Source organism: Bison bison, unplaced genomic scaffold (genome assembly GCF_000754665.1).
Source record: "Bison bison bison isolate TAMUID 2011002044 unplaced genomic scaffold, Bison_UMD1.0 scf7180017864525, whole genome shotgun sequence".
Classification (NCBI taxonomy): Eukaryota; Metazoa; Chordata; class Mammalia; order Artiodactyla; family Bovidae; genus Bison; species Bison bison.
In genome coordinates, this window is record NW_011495076.1 from 3,963,832 (window position 1) to 3,982,459 (window position 18,628).

General features: G+C 40.0%; 1 protein-coding gene and 1 long non-coding RNA gene across 2 annotated transcripts in view; one reads left to right on the forward strand and one right to left on the reverse strand.

Annotated features, from left to right (window-relative positions):
* LOC104981907 overlaps window positions 1-3,789 on the reverse strand; it is a 45,696-nt gene extending 41,907 nt beyond the window's left edge. Inside the window, exon 1 of the long non-coding RNA XR_824430.1 lies at window positions 3,668-3,789. This is a non-coding gene — a long non-coding RNA (uncharacterized LOC104981907). The remainder of the gene's footprint in view (window positions 1-3,667) is intronic.
* GPR141 (G protein-coupled receptor 141) overlaps window positions 1-18,628 on the forward strand; it is a 69,204-nt gene that overhangs the window by 33,896 nt on the left and 16,680 nt on the right. The window lies entirely within an intron of this gene.

An 18,628-nucleotide genomic window follows, 5' to 3' on the forward strand; every position in this document is an offset into this window, starting at 1 on the left:
TGCAGCAGTTGCACAGCATCATCTTTCAGGATTTGAAACAGCTCAACTGGAATTCCATCACCTCCACTAGCTTTGTTTGTAGTGATGCTTTCTCAGGCCCACTTGACTTCACAATACAGGATGTCTGGCTCTAGGTCAGTGATCACACCATCGGGATTACCTGGGTCGTGAAGATCTTTTTTGCACAGTTCTTCTGTGTATTCTTGCCACCTCTTTTTAAGATCTTCTGCTTCTGTTATGTCCATACCATTTCTGTCCTGTATCGAGCCCATCTTTGCATGATATGTTCCCTTGGTATCTCTAATTTTCTTGAAGAGATCTCTAGTCTTTCCCTTCTGTTGTTTTCCTCTATTTCTTTGCATTGATCGCTGAAGAAGGCTTTCTTATCTCTTCTTGCTATTCTTTGGAACTCTGCATTCAGATGCTTATATCTTTCCTTTTCTCCTTTGCTTTTTGCTTCTCTTCTTTTCACAGCTATTTGTAAGGCCTCCCCAGACAGCCATTTTGCTTTTTTGCATTTCTTTTCCATGGGGATGGTCTTGATCCCTGTCTCCTGTACAATATCACGAACCTCCATCCATAGTTCATCAGGCACTTTATCTATCAGATCTAGGCCCTTAAATCTATTTCTCACTTCCACTGTATAATCATAAGGGATTTGATCTAGGTCACACCTGAATGGTCTATTGGTTTTCCCTAGTTTCTTCAATTTAAGTCTGAATTTGGCAATAAGGAGTTCATAATCTCAGCCACAGTCAGCTCCTGGTCTTGTTTTTGCTGACTGTATAGAGCTTCTCCATCTTTGGCTGCAAAGAAGATAATCAATCTGATTTCGGTGTTGACCATCTGGTGATGTCCATGTGTAGAGTCTTCTCTTGTGTTGTTGGAAGACGGTGTTTGCTATGACCAGTGCATTTTCTTGGCAAAACTCTATTAGTCTTTGCCCTGCTTCATTCCATATTCCAAGGCCAAATTTGCCTATTACTTCAGGTGTTTCTTGACTTCCTCCTTTTGCATTCCAGTCCCCTATAATGAAAAGGACATCTTTTTTGGGTGTTAATTCTAAAAGGTCTTGTAGGTCTTCATAGAACCGTTCAACTTCAGCTTCTTCAGCGTTACTGGTTGGGGCATAGACTTGGATTACTGTGATATTGAATGGTTTGCTTTGGAAATGAACAAAGATCATTCTGTCGTTTTGAGATTGCATCCAAGTACTTTATTTCAGACTCGTTTGTTGACCATGATGGCTACTCCATTTCTTCTGAGGGATTCCTGCCCACAGTAGTAGATACAATGGTCATCTGAGTTAAATTCACCCATTCCAGTCCATTTTAGTTCGCTGATTCCTAGAATGTTGACATTCACTCTTGCCATCTCTTGTTTGACCACTTCCAACTTGCCTCGATTCATGGACCTGACATTCCAGGTTCCTACTCAATATTGCTCTTTACAGCATTGGACCTTGCTTCTATCACCAGTCACATCCACAGCTGGGTATTGTTTTTGCTTTGGCTCCATCCCTTCATTTTTTCTGGAGTCATTTCTCCACTGATCTCGTAGCATATTGGGCACCTACTGACCTGGGGAGTTCCTCTTTCAGTATCCTATCATTTTGCCTTTTCATACTGTTCATGGGGTTCTCAAGGCAAGAATACTGAAGTGGTTTGCCATTCCCTTCTCCAGTGGACCACATTCTGTCTGATCTCTCCACCATGACCCACCCATCTTGGGTTGCCCCACAGGCATGGCTTAGTTTCATTGAGTTAGACAAAGCTGTGGTCCTAGTGTGATTAGATTGACTAGTTTTCTGTGATTATGGTTTCAGTGTGTCTGCCCTCTGATGCCCTCTTGCAACACCTACGGTCTTACTTGGGTTTCTTGTACCTTGGGTGTGGGGTATCTCTTCACAGGTGCTCCAGCAAAGCGCAGCTGCTGGTCCTTACCTTGTACTAGGGGTATCTCCTCACCACCGCCCTTCCTGGCCTTCAACATGGGATAGCTCCTCTAGGCCCTACTGTGCCCGCGCAGCCATAGCTCCTTGGATGTGGGGTTGGTCCTCCCGGCCCCTGCCCCTGGCCTCGGGCTTGGGGTTGCTCCTCTCAGCTGCCCCTGAGCTCGGACGCGGGGTAGCTCCTCTCGGCTGCCCCGACCTCAACCTCGGACGTTGGGTAGCTCCTCTCGGCGTTCCTGCGCTGTCACAGCCTGGCACTCTCGGCCGCTGCCCCTGACCTCGGACGTGGGGTAACTCCTCTTGGCCTCCGCCCTTCGGGCATGGGGTCCTCCCAGCTTCTGACCCTGACCTCGGACGTGGGGTAGCTCCTCAACGGCCGCGCGCGCTTAGCGCGCCGGTCGCGGCCGCCTGCGCTTAGCTACTTGAGTTACAAAGAGTTACTTGAGGATTTTATCCACAGCTCCTCACTTAGTCCGTTACAGAATTCTGACAACAAGAACAACAAATAGAGATTGCTGGCTGATTGGAATCATTTAGATAAAATATATTTTTAAAAAACTGCTTAATAGAAACAGATTAAATTAGAAAGCAGGAATAAATTTTTTACTTTAAATGAATATTTTGTCAAAAAAATGTCAATGTAAAACAATTTGACACTATAAATATAAATCCATAAATATTTTCATGTCATACAACCACTCTTTTCTTGGATACCAGAGAAATAATCCAAAATATGTAAATACTTAATTCACAAAAATGTTCATATCATAGAAGTATTTATAGCAACAATAAATTGGAAATGTCCCACAGCTGAAAATTTGGTTAGATAACATTGAAGATGACCATTTGATGGGATGTTATGCAGTCATTTAAAAGTACAGAAGCTTAAAGGCTAAGTCCTTCAATATATCACTAGTGAAAAATATATGCTGAAAATTGAGGTACAATATAATTATAGTATCTCACTAACAGAGATGCATAGAAAGATCCCAGCAGAAAATATACTAAAATACTCAAGAGAGTGGGAAAATTCTGTTCAACTACTTTTCCTTTAGTTTTTTTTTTTTTTTTTTAGTTTAGTTGCCTCTTTTTGCAATAAAACAAGACAAACATACCAAGAAAAGAAAAGGAAATAAAACCCTGGTAGTTATCATGAAGGAAAAAAGATAATGGGGAAGATGAACAAGTAGATAGTTAAGCACAACATGGTCAGAGCAGTGCAAAAAAGAAGACAGCCTACTTGTGATACTCTTGATGAAACAGCATGAATCATGTGAAATGAAAATGTGAAAAACAGCCTCTTTAGTGATATCCTATCCTTCCTCTGTTTCAGTTCTTCACTGGGCTCAGTGGGAGCTTACGGGTGAGGAAATTACTAACATGGCTGACTACGAAGTTCTGTCTACTGGACATCGTCCTTCCTTGCCTGACAGGTTGTTTCTGTCTTTGTGAGTGGAGTGGATTAAGTCGACCAGATTCCGCAGTGAGGCAAGAGGAAGATCATTACTGCAATGGGCATAGAGCAGTTCCAGGAACACTCTCCCACAGATTTAACATTTCCTGAGGACAAACAATTATTGGGCAAGAAAGTATTAGTATCTTTTTTAAGCAAAGATTTCCAGGAGGTGAGGGACATATGCGAGGGTCAGAATTCATAGCACATTTTAGTAACTATAGATATGAGGAAAGCTCCCCCTGGGAATGGAAAGAACTCACAAAGTGCTTCTCATTTTGCGGAGAGCAGGTGGTAGAATAGCATGCCGAGGTGACTTGCAGGCAATGTGGCTCTTACTTGTACAAACACAGAGACTCTGAGTTTCAGTCTCATGGGGATCCTCTCTCAGCTTTCACTTCTCTTATGGGTCACTGGAAGTTGACAAGTCAGGAGCAAGGTTTAACTCCTCAAGTGATTGCAAAAATAATAGCTCAACCCAGAATGCTGTTGTTGTTTGAAACAATTTTTTCATTCGAGAAGCTGCAGATATAAAACTTTACTTAAAATTGCCTAAGCAGGCTTTTCTTTTTTTCAATTTTAGTTGAAGACTCAGGAAATTCCTTTCAAACTTCAGAAATAGGATAAGTAAAGGAAAATGACCACAAAAGAGGGAATTTGAGGGAAAAAAACAGGAGCGGGATGACTGTTTAATATGTTACTTAGGCATGTAATTCTTTCAAATGGCTTTCTTTAGAGTTGACTTATCTGCTTTTTTTGTTTTTCATCTTTTTTATGATATTTCAGCAAGTTTTTTTTTAGCTACACTGAGGTGGTTAGTTCTTAATATGGAGCTGTCATTACAGAGTCTTTTCTCAAAATACTTTGGATAAAATGCTGCTTGATTTTCATGATTAAAATGAATGTTCCTATTTGGTTCCAGTAGAAAGAACAAAGTGTAATTTGTTCTAAAGCTGAATGTGGTTCAGTAAAGAATCTGCCTGCGATGCAGGAGACCTGGATTTGATCCCTGGATCAGGAAGATCCCCTGGAAAAGAAAATGGCAACTCTAGTATTCTTGGCTGGAGAATTCCTTGGACAGAGGAGCCTGGTGGGCTACAATCCATGGAGTCACAAAGAATCAGACACAACTAAGCTACTAACACCTTCACTTTCAAAGCTATCTCAAAGGCAGGGAAGCCATGTGTCCACCAATGGCCTTTTCTCCCTCTCTGCCTCTTGTAGCTGGAGCTGAATATTCACTGTGACTCCTAACAGGTATCCTTGAAGAGGGGTATATGGGGGTGGGCTTAAAGCATGGCTTTGCCACAAAGAACCTGCCTTCCCTAGGCCTCTGGGGTCCTGTTACAATGATGCTGTGTCATGGGGATAGTTCTGGACTGGAATAGGGGAACTGAGATTTAGCTAGTGACTCTTGAGTTAGGTAAGGAAGGTCTTGGTTGTACTGCAGTGTTTTCTTCCATTTAATGGTGTGTTGGACACAACAGCCTCTAGGTTTCTCCCCAATGTTAAGATTTTGTGATTTTTGTCTTCTGATCCTTGGTAGAGGTGTTCCTCTGGACCTAAAGAAACAGTGGTAACTCATACAGCTTTCATGGATCCTTTCTTTCCAGAAGGGTGCAAATGTGGGTGTGGAGGGTGACAAGGAAAAAGCACTCTGAAGAAATGACTATGGTTACTTTCTCATACTGAATGATCAGGAAGCTGAATCGCCCACAGTCCCTTCCGTTCAGTCGGCGGCAGCAGAAGTGAGTGATTCAGAGATGGAGTGGGAAGCAGAGAGGAATGAATAAGGTCTGGGGGACGAGGCCTTTTATCACGAGCCTGGCCAGGCCACCCAGTGTTCTTAGTTACAGACATAGCAACCACTGTGGGTCACTTCACTACTCTGCTCCCGACCTTAAGGCAGCCACTTAGCACCACCAGTCCTCTGTATTAATTCTTGCCTGCTAATGCAGGAAACGTAAGAGACATGAGTTCAATCCCTGCATCAGGAAGACTGTCTGGAGTAGGAAATGGCACCCTACTCCAGTATTCTTACCTGGAAAATTCCATGGGCAGAGGATCCCAACAGGCTACAGTCTATGGGGTTGGAAAGTGTCAGACATGATTGAGTGAATAAACACACACACCCACACACACACACTTATATTTTGGGTTACTACTATTGTATTTCTTACTGCGGTAACATCGACTTATGACATTATACAAGTGTTATGTGTACAACATTGTTTTTACTTTATTATATTTCTACCACCATGACCACCACCAAAAGTTTAGCTTCCACGTGTTACCATACAGTTGATCCCCTTTATCCAATTTAGCCTCTCCTTCACCCTTTCCCCACTGGTAACCACTATTCTGCTCTCTGTATCTACATGTTTATTTTGGTTTGTTTGGTTTGTTCGCTTGTTTTTTATATTCTACATATGAGGGAAATTATATATTTGTCTTTCTAGGTCTGACTTATTTCGTTAAGCATATTTTCAAGATCCATTCATGTTGTCCCAAATGGCAAAATTTCATCTTTTTTTTTATGGCTGTGCAGTATTCACACACACACACACACACACACACACACACACATACACACACATCTTCATTCATTGATTTGTTAATGGGCTCTGAGGTTGTTTCCATATCTTGACTATTGCAAACAATGCTATGATGAACACATAGGTGCATATATTTTTTTCAAGTAAGTGTTTTCATATTCTTTGGATAAATACCCAGAAGTGGGATAGGTAGATCATACGATAGTCCTATTCTTAAGTTTTTGAGGAATCTCCATACTATTTTCCATAGTAGCTGTACTAATTTATGTTCTCACCAATTATGTGACTGATGCTTTAGCTGAAGCTCCAATACTTTGGCCACCTGATGCAAAAAACCGACTTATTAGAAAAGACCCCGATCCTGGGGAAGAGTGAAGGCAGGAAAAGAAGGGGGTAAAAGAGGATGAGATGGTTGGATGGCATCAATGACTCAATGAACATGAGTTTGAGCAACTTCCGAGATATTGTGAAGGACAGGGAAGTCTGGTGTGCTGCAGTCCATGGGATCACAAAGAGTTGGGCACAGCTTAGTGACTGAACAACCAATAGTATACAAGGGTTCCCTTTACCCACATCCTCTACAACATTGTTATTTCTTGCTTTTTTGATAATAGCCATTGTAATAGCTGAGAGTGACTTTGATCTCCCTTCATTTTGAGCCTATGTTTGTTGTTAGAGCTGGGGGAAGCATATAATTCTGTCTTATTTTTAAATCCACCCATTCACTCTGTGTCTTGATTGCTGAATTCAATCCATTCATATTTAGTGTGATTATTGATAGATGAGGACTTAGTACTGCCATTTTATCTTTCGTTTTATGGTTGCTCTATATCTCCATTGTTTCTTTTTCCTTGTGTTTCTGTCTGTCACTTTGGTTTGATGGCTTTTTAATAATGTTTACCTCAGTTTCCTCTTTTTCTGTTTCATGTCTCTGCTCTAGACTTATGTTGTATGGTTGTCATGACATTTGTATAAAATGTCTCATTGATAAAACAGTCCATTTCTGTTGATAGTATCTTATCTTCATCTATCTATGAGATCCATCCTTCTTTCTTCTTTTTGTTATCTCAAATTATCACTTTTTATGCATTTTTTAATCCAAATTGAAGTAGCTATCATTATTCTTTCCTGCTTTTCTTCCCTTTAAACTTCATGCTTGAATAAAGTACTCAAAAACATATGCTGATATAGATTTGCAATTTTCTAATTCTATTTACCACCTTACTCAAATGTCTATGTATTTTTGCCTTTTTGTTTGTGATAGAAAAGTTCCTATCAATATTTTTTTATAAAACTGGTCACTCAGTCGTGTTCAACTCTTGAAGAACACATGGACTATCACCCACCAGCCTTCTCCGTCCATGGAATTCTCCAGGCAAGAATACTGGAGTGGGTTGCCATTTCCTCCTCCAGGGGATTTTCCTGACCCAGGAATGGAATCCGGGTCTCCCACATCGCAAGCAGGTTCTTTACCGTCTGAGCCACCAGGGAAGCCCCATAAAGAAGGTCAGGTGTTGATGAACTCCCTCAGCTTTTGTTCATCTGGGAAAGTCTTTATTTCTTCTTTGTATCTGAATGACAATTTTGCTGAGAGTATTCTTGGATGACAATTTTTATCTTTCAGCATTTTGAGAATGTCATCCCAGTCCCTCCTGGCCAACAGAGTTTCTTCTGAGAAATTTGTTGATTGCCTAAAGGGAGTTTCTTTTTAGATTACAATCCTTTTTATTTTTTACTGGCTGTCTTTAAAATTCTTTTTTTGTTATTGACTTTTGATAGTTTTAATATATTGTGTCTTGGAGAAGGTCTTTTCGTGTTAAACTAATTAGATATTCTTGCAATGGCAACCACTCCAGTACTCTTGCCTGGAAAATCCCACGGTGGAGGCTGCAGTCCATGGGGTCGCTAAGAGTCAGACACGGCTGAGCAACTTCACTTTCACTTTTCACTTTCATGCATTGGAGAAGGAAATGGCAACCCACTCCAGTGTTCTTGCCTAGAGAGTCCCAGGGACGGGGGAGCCTGGTGGGCAGCCATCTATGGGGTCGCACAGAATCGGACACAACTGAAGCGACTTAGCAGCAGCAGCAGCAATTAGATATTCTTTTAGCATCACAGTCTTGTATATCCAGTCCCTTCCCCAGGTTTGGGAAGTTCTCAGCTATTATTTCTTTAAATAATCACTCTCTTCTCCCTCTCTTCTCCTTCTAGGATGTATACCCATTACCCTACTGTTGCTCCTCCTAAAAGAGTTGGAATATTCTTGGAGAATTTCTTCATTTTGGGGAGAATCTCAATTTTCTTTCCTCTTCTGTCTGTATCATTTCTAGATTTCTATTTTTGAGCTCACTAGTTCCCTCTTCTGTATGGTCCACTCTATTTCTAATGCTTTCTAATGTATTCTTCATTCTATTTATTGAGGTCTTTAGCTCCAGAATTTCTGTTTGGTTATTTTTTAGAGTTTGAATCTCTTTGGTAAACGTTTCCCTCTGATTATTAGTTTTATTCCTAAGCTCATTGAACTGCCTTTCTGACTTCTCTTGTAGCTCATTGAGTTTCTTCATAATAGTTTTTTTGTTTGTTTGTTTTAATTCTCCTATCAGTTAGACCACAATCTTATGTGACTTAAAGTCTGGTTTCTGGAGACTTGCCATTTTCTTTTTCTAGTACCATGTTACTTTGGTTCTTCATGCTGCTTGATGACTTGTTCCTTTGCTGGTGCATCTGAACTGTTCAAAATCTTTCTTTAGGTAAAGTTCCTTTTTTTTTTTTAACTTGTCTCTAAGAATTATCCAACCAGTCTATCCTAAAGGAGATCAGTCCTGGGTGTTCTTTGGAAGGACTGATGCTAAAGCTGAAACTCCAATACTTCGGCCACCTGATGTGAAGAGCTGATTCATTGGAAAAGACCCTGACGCTGGGAAAGATTGAAGGCAGGAGAAGAAGGGGACGACAGAGGATAAGATGGTTTGATGGCATCACCGACCAAATGGACATGGATTTGGGTGGACTCCGGGAGTTGGTGATGGACAGGGAGGCCTGGCGTGTTGCGGTTCATGGGGTTGCAAAGAGTGGGACACGACTGACGGAACTGAACTGAACTGAGGAATTCAGCTGGTGCATCTAGAAATTAGAGGCCTTTCTTTTGCATTCCAGTAGGTGGCGCCATACCATGATTTTGGTTTCTTTTACCTGCGCTGCCTCCGGTTAAATTTGAGAATTGGCACTTTTCACCTTTCAGGGCCTCTGTCAAAAGAATGGCCCAAGACCCTCATTATCACGGCTGTGCCTCCCTCCAGGATGGATCAGTGGTGCCTTGCTGCTGCTGGTGTCACTGGCATCACTGGCTGGGGCTCCAGACAATGGGCTCTTCCACCAAGCTCAGGATCTTTTGAGTTGTGGGCTCCTGAAACACAGGGGACGGGGAAGGTGGCAGGGAGCTGGTGGTGCAGGCACCTCTGCCGTGTCTGATTTTGTCAGGTTCATAGGCTCTGCTGCTGCAGGCAGAGGGCGTCATGGGTGTCTCTGTGACAAGGGACAAAAATACGGGCCCTGCCACTCACTGCTGCCCATTTTCCTGTGGCTGTGGTCGCATGGTGGCTGGGAGGCTCTTGCTGTCTGCACCTCCTCCTCTCCTGCTCCTGGGTTCTCTGGGCTCTGGGCTCAGCTGCTGTGGCTGGTGTTTCTGGTTCTCCCTCCTCTGTTTGTTCTCGTCCACCCATTTTTAGATGTACAGATAATGTGGAATGCCCCAGCACCCTGGTGCGTTCAGCAGAGACACCTTTGTTGAGTTGCGGACGTTTTACTGGTTGTTGCTTGAAGGGGAGAAACAAAGAGAGCATTTCACATCACTGTGATGCTGGTGTCACTCCCCCACTACTTTATTTTTGGTATCCCACATATCTTTTTTCATTTTTAGAATATACATTACTCATTCAAGGAAAATCTGAGAGAGGTAAACTTTCTGAGTGTATATGTATTAGAATACCTGCTTCCTTTTCTCTCCATCTCAAATGGTAGTTTGGTTGAAAGCAGACTTCTAAATTCAAAATTGTCTTTCAAAGCCACTCAAATGTTTTCTCCAGCATTCAATATGTCAAAAGTCTGATGTTGATTTGTCTTAAAACCTTTTTTAATGCATCTGGGTTTTTTCCCCCTCTATGAGAATGTTTAGTATGTTTCATTTCATTCCTTCAACAATTATTGATATTTATTAAGAAGGTATTATATGCAAAGCACTATTTCCAGTGCTGGAGGTAAAAAAGTGAACAAAACAAAATTTCTTGTCCTTCAGGAGTCTGAATCATAGTGGAGGGAGCAAGAAGACAAAGAAACAAACAACAAAAACATATGGCATGTCAGCGATAAAGGCTGTGGAGAATAAAAGAATAAAAAGAGGATGAGGTGTGCTGGGTAGAAGTGGTCAAGTGCTGACATTTTAAATAGAAAGGAAAGGAATCAGTGAAGCAGCTTTGGTCAGAGATGTGATGAGGGTGAAGGTACGAGTTGTGCAGATATCTGAGGAGAGAACGCTCCTCAAGAGGAAACTTCATGTGCAAAGACCCTGAGGTGGGAACATACCAGGGAAGCTTGAGGGTAAGCAAACAGCCCATTATGTTTACTTGGAATTCACCAACAGAAGGGAGAGTTACAGGAGATAACATCAAAGAAAGAGAGGATGGGGGGAGAGGGTTAATATGCCCCTGTAGAGCGTATTAGGCGTTTTCCAAATCTTGACTTGACTCTGAGAAAAATGAGAAGTCATCAGGAGGTTGTGATGAGATGAACAACCCCTTCTGAATTATATTTTGAAAGATTACCTCAGTTGCTCAGCAGGAATAGACTATGTTGTTGTTGTTTAGTTATTAAATAGTGTTCAACTTTTTTGTGGCCCCATGGACTGTAGCCTGCTGGGTTCCTCTGTTCATGGGATTTTCCAGGCAAGAAAACTGGAGTGGGTTGTCACTGCCTTCTCCAGGGTATCTCCCCCACCCAGGGGCCGAACCCACATCTTCTGCATTGGCAGGCAGGTTCTTTATCGCTGAGCCACCTTGGAAGCCTGGGGAACAGACTATAGGAGAGACAAAAGTAAAAGAAGGGAGAATTCATGAATTTGTTATAATATTCCTTGTGGAACATTATGTGGTTTGAATTACAGTTGTTTTAGCAATGTAAGTGGTGAAGAGAAGACACAACTTAGACTTATTTTTTTGTATTTTTCAACATAGAAAAATTTTGTATTTCTAAAAACCTTATACAGATGGTACAAAGGACTCCAATATATCCTTAACCCAATTTCCCAGTTGTAACATTTATCACATTTGCTTTTCACTTTTTACATATATATATATAACAATATTTTGACCCTTTTGGAAATAAGTTGAAGATGTGATGCTTTTATCTCTGTGACCTGCAGTATAGACTTCCTAAGAATAGTACATTCTCTTATATAACCACATACAGTGACCAAAGTCAGGAAAGCAACACTGATGCAATTCTGTTACTTAATCTATACATTCTGTTCAGATTTTGTCAACTGTCCCAGGAATGTCCTCTATATAAAAAAAATCTTTTTTTTTTTTTTGGTTTCATAGTGGACTTTATTGGGAAAAGTTAGTGTAAAAAACATTCAAATTCATAAAATTTAAATAAAGTAAAATTATACCTTGTAGTTATAGTAATCACTATAGTAATCACAAATAAGGTAAGTCTAAATTATTGCCTAAGCAAACACTATTTTGTCAGGCTTCTCCTAAGCCCAAGGCAGGAAGCGCTGCAATTATTAGAAGTGAACCCAATGATGAATTTACATTTGGAAGCTGAAGGAAGTTAAAAGAGCATGTTCTGATTATGGCATCACAACATTCTAGCCTGAAAAAAAGCAACTTTATTAATGTCCCACAGCAGAGTACATTAGTAATTGTAACCATGCATTAAAATCCTCCTTTCATGTTATAAAGAGAGTAATCCATTTTCTTTGTGATACATTGTTTTAATTAGTTTTGTGTGGTCTGTCCCTCTAAAGACCTGTCTGGGAATGTTCCTTTCTCCAAGGCCTCCTAAGACGCCCGGGATGCTTCCTCCGGGTTGTCTTTGGTCATTTACTACCAGCCAAGTGGCCAGAACTGGGGGAAGCCCCTCCCTGAACCAAGATAAAAAAGATATCCGAACCAGATAAAAAAAATCTAATCCAGGGATCCTCTGTTAATTATTCTGAAGAAAAGACGATAGGACTGGAGACCAGTTTGGGGAGAAAAAGAGGAGTCTAGTACGACTTTAAGGTTTTTCACTCAGGCAGTAGAGAGTGGAGTTCCTATCAAACCTAAGGCTGGAAGGACTTTGAAAGTCATAAGTTTATATGTATATCTGGGAGGTGGGGAAGAAAGCTATAGGAGTTCAGCTTTGGATATACTAAATTTGAGATGTTTATTAGACATCCAAGTGGATACACAAGTGTGCTGTTCTTTGTGGTTTGAAATTCCATCTTGATGTCTCTAAACGTGAGTCTTTTTTATTAATTCAGCTCAGTACTGGATAAGAGCCTTTAACATAAAGAGGTCATCTTTTTTTGTAGGAGATGCTCTTCAATGATTTGAGCATCCCATTCCATTCTGCTCTCTCCAGATGATGCTGGAAGTTAGATTTATCCTAAGTGCTTTGTAGCATTCCCTTTCAGTGCTCTCTGTTGGCTACTTTTTGTTCCATCTGTGAGAATCTTTCTGAACATTTTTATAAGCTCACCAATTGTGTTTCTGCTACATCTTTTATTCAATAACTGTAATAGAATTTCTTTCACATCATTTTCTTCTTCTGAGGGTATTGATTACATTTAAAGTTACTTTTCATCCTTTGTCCTTTTAGCCAACTAGCTAGTCTGTTAGTTCATTTGCCTGAGGAGTTTGATTTTTTTTTTTTAAAGTGGCATTTGTTTTCTTTAAACGTTAGTGATTATTCCTGTCTTTTTATTGTTGATTTGACATATAGATGTCATTACTTGCTAACTGATGCACCTGAAGTATACAATGTCTTCTCCACCCCTAGTGTCTTCAATTTTCATTTAGTTTGGGGGTTAATCTTCCTAGGTGGTATCAACTTGTACCAGTCCATGTAGCATTTAAACTTAATCAGCATAATAGCCTACTATAGTATCAATTTTTTGTCCTGCCTTCCTCCAATCCTTCCTTCATTCTGTTGCCAGAAGTAAGCTTTTGCAATTGAAATATTAAAATGTTGATATTTTAAGTTTTGAATCTCTTATAAGTTTCAGGATACAATAGGAAATCCTCAGAGTGGGAACATGTTTATTTGGTAGGCCTCATCTATAGATATTCACTTATTTTTCTACTCATTTACTAATGTTCCTAGCATATCAGATTATTGGTATTTTCCGGAACATGCATCCATGCCTTCTCTAAGACTCTTGTCTTCACCCAGAGTGCCCTACTTCTTCCTCTCCACATCTAGAACTTCAGTGCCTCCTTCAGGATCCAGCGCCTGGTACATATCTGGGCCCCAGCACTATCCACTGCTATGACATTTTGATGCCTCCACGTTCCACTATTGGTTAAATACATTACTCCCCTTTCTGGATTCTTGGGGCATTATCAATGTACCTGTAGGTGTTGTTGTATTGACAAATAATTTATGTACCACTTTCTCCCCTCCCAGACAAAAGGAGATTTAAATGCAGTGAGGGATGGGATATGTTTTATTAATCTCAGAATATTAACTACCTACTATATGAAAGATACTTTAAGTGATGTGATTTGTTTATTAAATGAAGTCAGAGATCCCAAAGTAGATTTTATATGCTCTTCTTGAAAGGAGGGGTGGTCCCGAGACCTGTAAGCTATGCACTCATGAGGATGTAGATTGCCTAATGCCATTTTGTAGGACTCTACATTTTTTTTTAGGATTCTTACTTCATAGACTGGCCTCTGATGTTAGTTCTATAATGGATTCCTTATCAAACAGCCACAGAAGCCACTTCTTGTCTTGCTGCTGATATTGAGGTAGTCATCCATCCAAGGGTATTGACCACTTGGACACCAGGGAATTCCCCCAAATTAGGAGAATGAGAGAAGGCAGAGATTGGAGTTTGAGGTCCAGCTGTACTTCAGGGGTCAATCACAGAGATAAAGAAGAGCTCACTGTCCAAGGTAAGGAGGTTCCCAGAGGGCCAGGGAGGCAGTCCTGCTCTTAGGAGACTGTGCTCTGGGCCATATTTATTCTAAGATCCTGACATCAGCTACAGAATTAGATCCAAATTTGGTCCTTCCAAAGGTATGCTTAATAAGGTCAAGGTGGTTTTTCCACCCTTATCTCCCCATTCAGTTAAAAACTCATGCCTACTATAAAAAATATCTTATTAGTTCTGAAAGAAATTCAACATTAAAAACAGATACACAAATACCTAAAATAAATAATTAAAATGGGAATTAAAGAAGAAACAAACAAACAAAAAAGGAATGAGATGCTTAGGTGAAGCAAGAAAGCAGCTGAGAATCTATAAGGGGGTGGAGGGTGGTGGGGCCTGAAGGAAAAAGAATTTGGAGTTTGGACCTCAGGAATGTTCAGGAAAGAATGAACAGGTTAGACTATTTGGGCAAGGGGAAGCACAGTGAAGACATATGGGTGACATATCTGAATAACAGCAGCAAAAAAGTGCTATAGATATTGCTCTAAAAAATTCCCTGGCTCCTTGGATTTACAAATGGATCATCTCCATGGAAGCATAAACTATATCCCTTACTTTCTTTCAGATATTACAAAGGTCAACCACTCTTTTGTAACCAGTTCATATATTAGACAATCAACTGGGTAAATCATTATATTTGTATTATTTCCAGGTATAAAGACTCTGATGCCAGGAAAATACTAGTCAGCTCAAGGCCTGTAAGTGATGATGGCATGGTTGGCCGGGATTCGTAGAGCCTCCTGCCTTCTTCCTCTTCTTCTCTCCCTCTGCCTTATTCCCCTTATTCTTTTCATTGTTCCTGTTGCTTCTCTGTCCTTCTGTCCCCCATTTTCTCGATTTCTCCCTTTATCTTTCACAACCTCATTCAATCATTGCAGATATACTTGCCACTTGTGCGTGTGTGTGTGCCTAAGAAGTTGCTTCAGTTGTGTCCGATTCTGCAACCCCATAGGCTGTAGCCCACCAGGCTCCTCTGTCCATGGGGGTTCTCCACGCAAGAATACTGGAGTGGGTTGCCATGCCCTCCTCCAGGGAACCTTCCTAACCCGGGATTGAACCCATGCCTCCTGTAGTTCCTGCACTGCAGGGAGATTCTTTACCACTTAGCCACTGGTTACCATGCAGTAAGTTATTGGGCTGGGGCTCACATTATTTTTTCCTGCAAAAATTGGGGGGAGTCTTTTTTAAACTTAATTAATTTGAGCTAGAGCTCTTAAATAATAATAACTAGTGTGGCTCAAACATTTGACCTGGCTCTCTTCTGTGTTTCGGGTGCATCCTCTTCAAAATGTCTTTGTCCCAAAGCACAGCGCAAATTTCCAAACCTGAGCCTGAATACTTAAAAATCCAAACACACAGCATCTAAACTTGATATTCAGGGAAAGAAACAGCTTCTCCGTTAATAAGAGACTATGCACTATCTGTAGGGATTTATCAAACCTTGCTTGGCGAGTTCTGTATATAACACACATCGACACCCTTGGCTGAGCTTGCTCTTGAGTGAGCATTGTGACTGTGGGTGCTGGTTCTGTTGTTCCAGGTCCCAGGTACTGTCTTCCAGGCTCATCTGTCACAGATTTCACTGCTTCTCTCAGACATTTTCCCCATCTAGGGACTGTTCTTACTAGCAAGCAATTGTTCTGCAGTGAGGCACTGGAAACATTTCTGAATGGAATTTACTATTTTTGTGTGTGCTCAAAGTTTTTGAAATAAAGGCATTTCTTTCTAAGACTTTTAAGCTTTGAAATTCCAATTTTGCGCAAAAACTTGAGATACCCCCATTCTTTTTGGGTATCCAACTTCAACACATAAAGTAATAGATCAGGAAAGATTTAATTGTCCAGGTTCAAACAAATCTGTTTACTTTGTTTAAATTGATGTTGTTATTGAAATAAACTGTAGAAAGAAATTTGACATAAAAAAAATATGACATTGCTCATAATGCAAGTGAGAACTTGTCTGCAGGCTTCAATATTTCAACTTGCATTCGCAGAATATAATTCCCTAATGTAATATTCATAAAATAGTGCTATTCATCCATGTGCCCATCTCTTCTCAAGCATCCAGTACTGTGAACATGTGGCATGAGCCTGTCCCTACACTGGTGTGGAAGTGACTGACAGGGTGGTATTGGACATACACAGTCATGGCTACAAACAAGTCATGTCTGTGGGAAACTTAAGTGTTTCTCTTAATTCTTAGAAAGGAAGAAGGAGAGGAGAAAGAAATTTTTTATGCTAACTAATTTAAAATGTCTATTAATCACTGGAGTCATATCCCACATGCACAGGAATATTTCTTGGACACATTTTTTTTTTTTTTCCTTCCCGGAAGAAACTGGGCCCAAATCCATATCTGATCTCCCTTACTACCTGTGACTCTCAAAAGCCTTTACTGCTTCATTGTCATCTTTCTCTAGGCTCCATTCTAGTTCTGTTTTGCTTTCAAAAGCCAATGAGTCATCTTGGTGGTGGAGGACAATCCCGTGGAATGGAGCAGTCTTCAGGAGAACAAAAAAGAGAAAGTTCCATGGACAGAGGGGCAAAGAGGAAGAGAGTCTTTAAAAAGAAGAACATGCTCTAGGAAGAAAGAGTCTTTAAACCTCTTTTCTCATTCTGTTACCATAGTGGAGCTGGTTCCTTGGCAGCGATGTGAGTGAGAGAGTGTCCCCTGCAGGCAGACTGAGAGAGTGCATGGCACAGCTTAGCTGAAAGGGCACAGTGCAGCAGCTGCCATCTAAGGCAGACCATCTGGGAGTCTTGCATAATACCTGATGAGCGCAAATGCAAAAATGCTTAACAAAATATTAACAAACTAAATTCAACAGTACATTGAATCATACATCATGGCCAAGTGAAACTTATCCCTCTATGCAAGAATGGTTCAATATACAAAAAACCAATCTATGTGATACACCTCATGAGGGATAGAAATCACACAATCATCTCAAGAGATGCAGAAAAGCATTCAATAAAATTCAACACACTTTCATGATAAAAACTATCAAAAAATTATGTGTAGAGGGAACTTATCTCAACACAATAAACACCACATATGAAAAATACAGAGCTAAAATCAGACTCAATGGTGAAAAGCTGAAATCTTTTCCTCTAAGATCTAGAACAAGGCAAGGATGCCCATTTTTGCTGTTTCTATTCAGCATAGTACTGACATTAAAGAGAAATTTAAAAAGCAAGTAAAAGAAATAAAAAGATCAAGGAAAAGAAACAAAAAAGCATGTAAATTGGAAAGCAGTAAAATTGTTTGCAGATAATGTTACCTTATATGTAAAAAACTGTAAAGATTCTACAGAAAACCCTGCTAGAACTAATCAATAAATTCATTAATGTTACACTATACAAAATCAACATACAAAAAGTCAGTTGAATTTCAATAAGGTAATAATAAAATATCTGAAACAGAAATTAAGGAAACAATCCCATTAACAATAGCAGGAAAAAATGAAATAAAATAGGAATAAACTTAACCAAGGGGGTAAAAAACTTGTACACTGAAAATTATACAACAGCGATGAAAGACATTAAAGCAGAGAGAAATAAGTGGAAATATTCTACATTCATGGATTAAAAGACTTAATATTATTAAAATTACTACTTATAGTAATCCATACTAGTATAAGTGATCTGCAGACTTAATACAATCTCTATGAAAATCTCAGTGGCATTTTTTTACAGAAAAAGAAAAAAGTCTTAAAACCCATATGAAACAACAAAAGACTCTGAGTAGCCAAAGTCATTTTGAGCAAGAAGAGCAAAGCTGGAGGCAACACATTTTCTGATTTCAAAATGTATGACAAAGCTACCATACAAAGCTGTAATACAAAACATATTACAGTGTAATGCAAATAGTATACTACTGGCAAATAAGCAGACACAGACAGAACAGAATAGAGAGCCTAGAAATAAACCCATGCATGTATATCAAGTGATCTTTGACAACAATACATGATGAGGAAAGGGTAGCTCTCTTTAATAAATGGTCTTGGAAAACCAAATTCAAAAGAATGAAATTGAAGCCTCATCTTATACTACATACCAAAGTTAACTCAAAATGGATTAAAGACTGAATTGTAAGACCTGAAACCACAAAACTCTTAGAAGAAAACATATGGTAAAAGCCTCTTGACATTGACCTTGGAAAAGAATTCTTGGATGTGACATCAAAAGCACAGACAACAAAAGCAAAAATAAACAAGCAGGATTATGTTACACTAAAAAGTATCTGCACAGCAAGGGAAGCCATCAACAAAATGACAAGGCAGGGATTGTGCGGAAGGGAAAACAGGGAAGTGTTAGTCAAAGGGTACAACATTTTAGTTATACAGCAACTGACAAGTAACTAATCTCAAAAATATACAAGCAACTCCTACAGCTCAATTCCAGAAAAATAAATGACCCAATCAAAAAATGGGCCAAAGAACTAAATAGACATTTCTCCAAAGAAGACATACA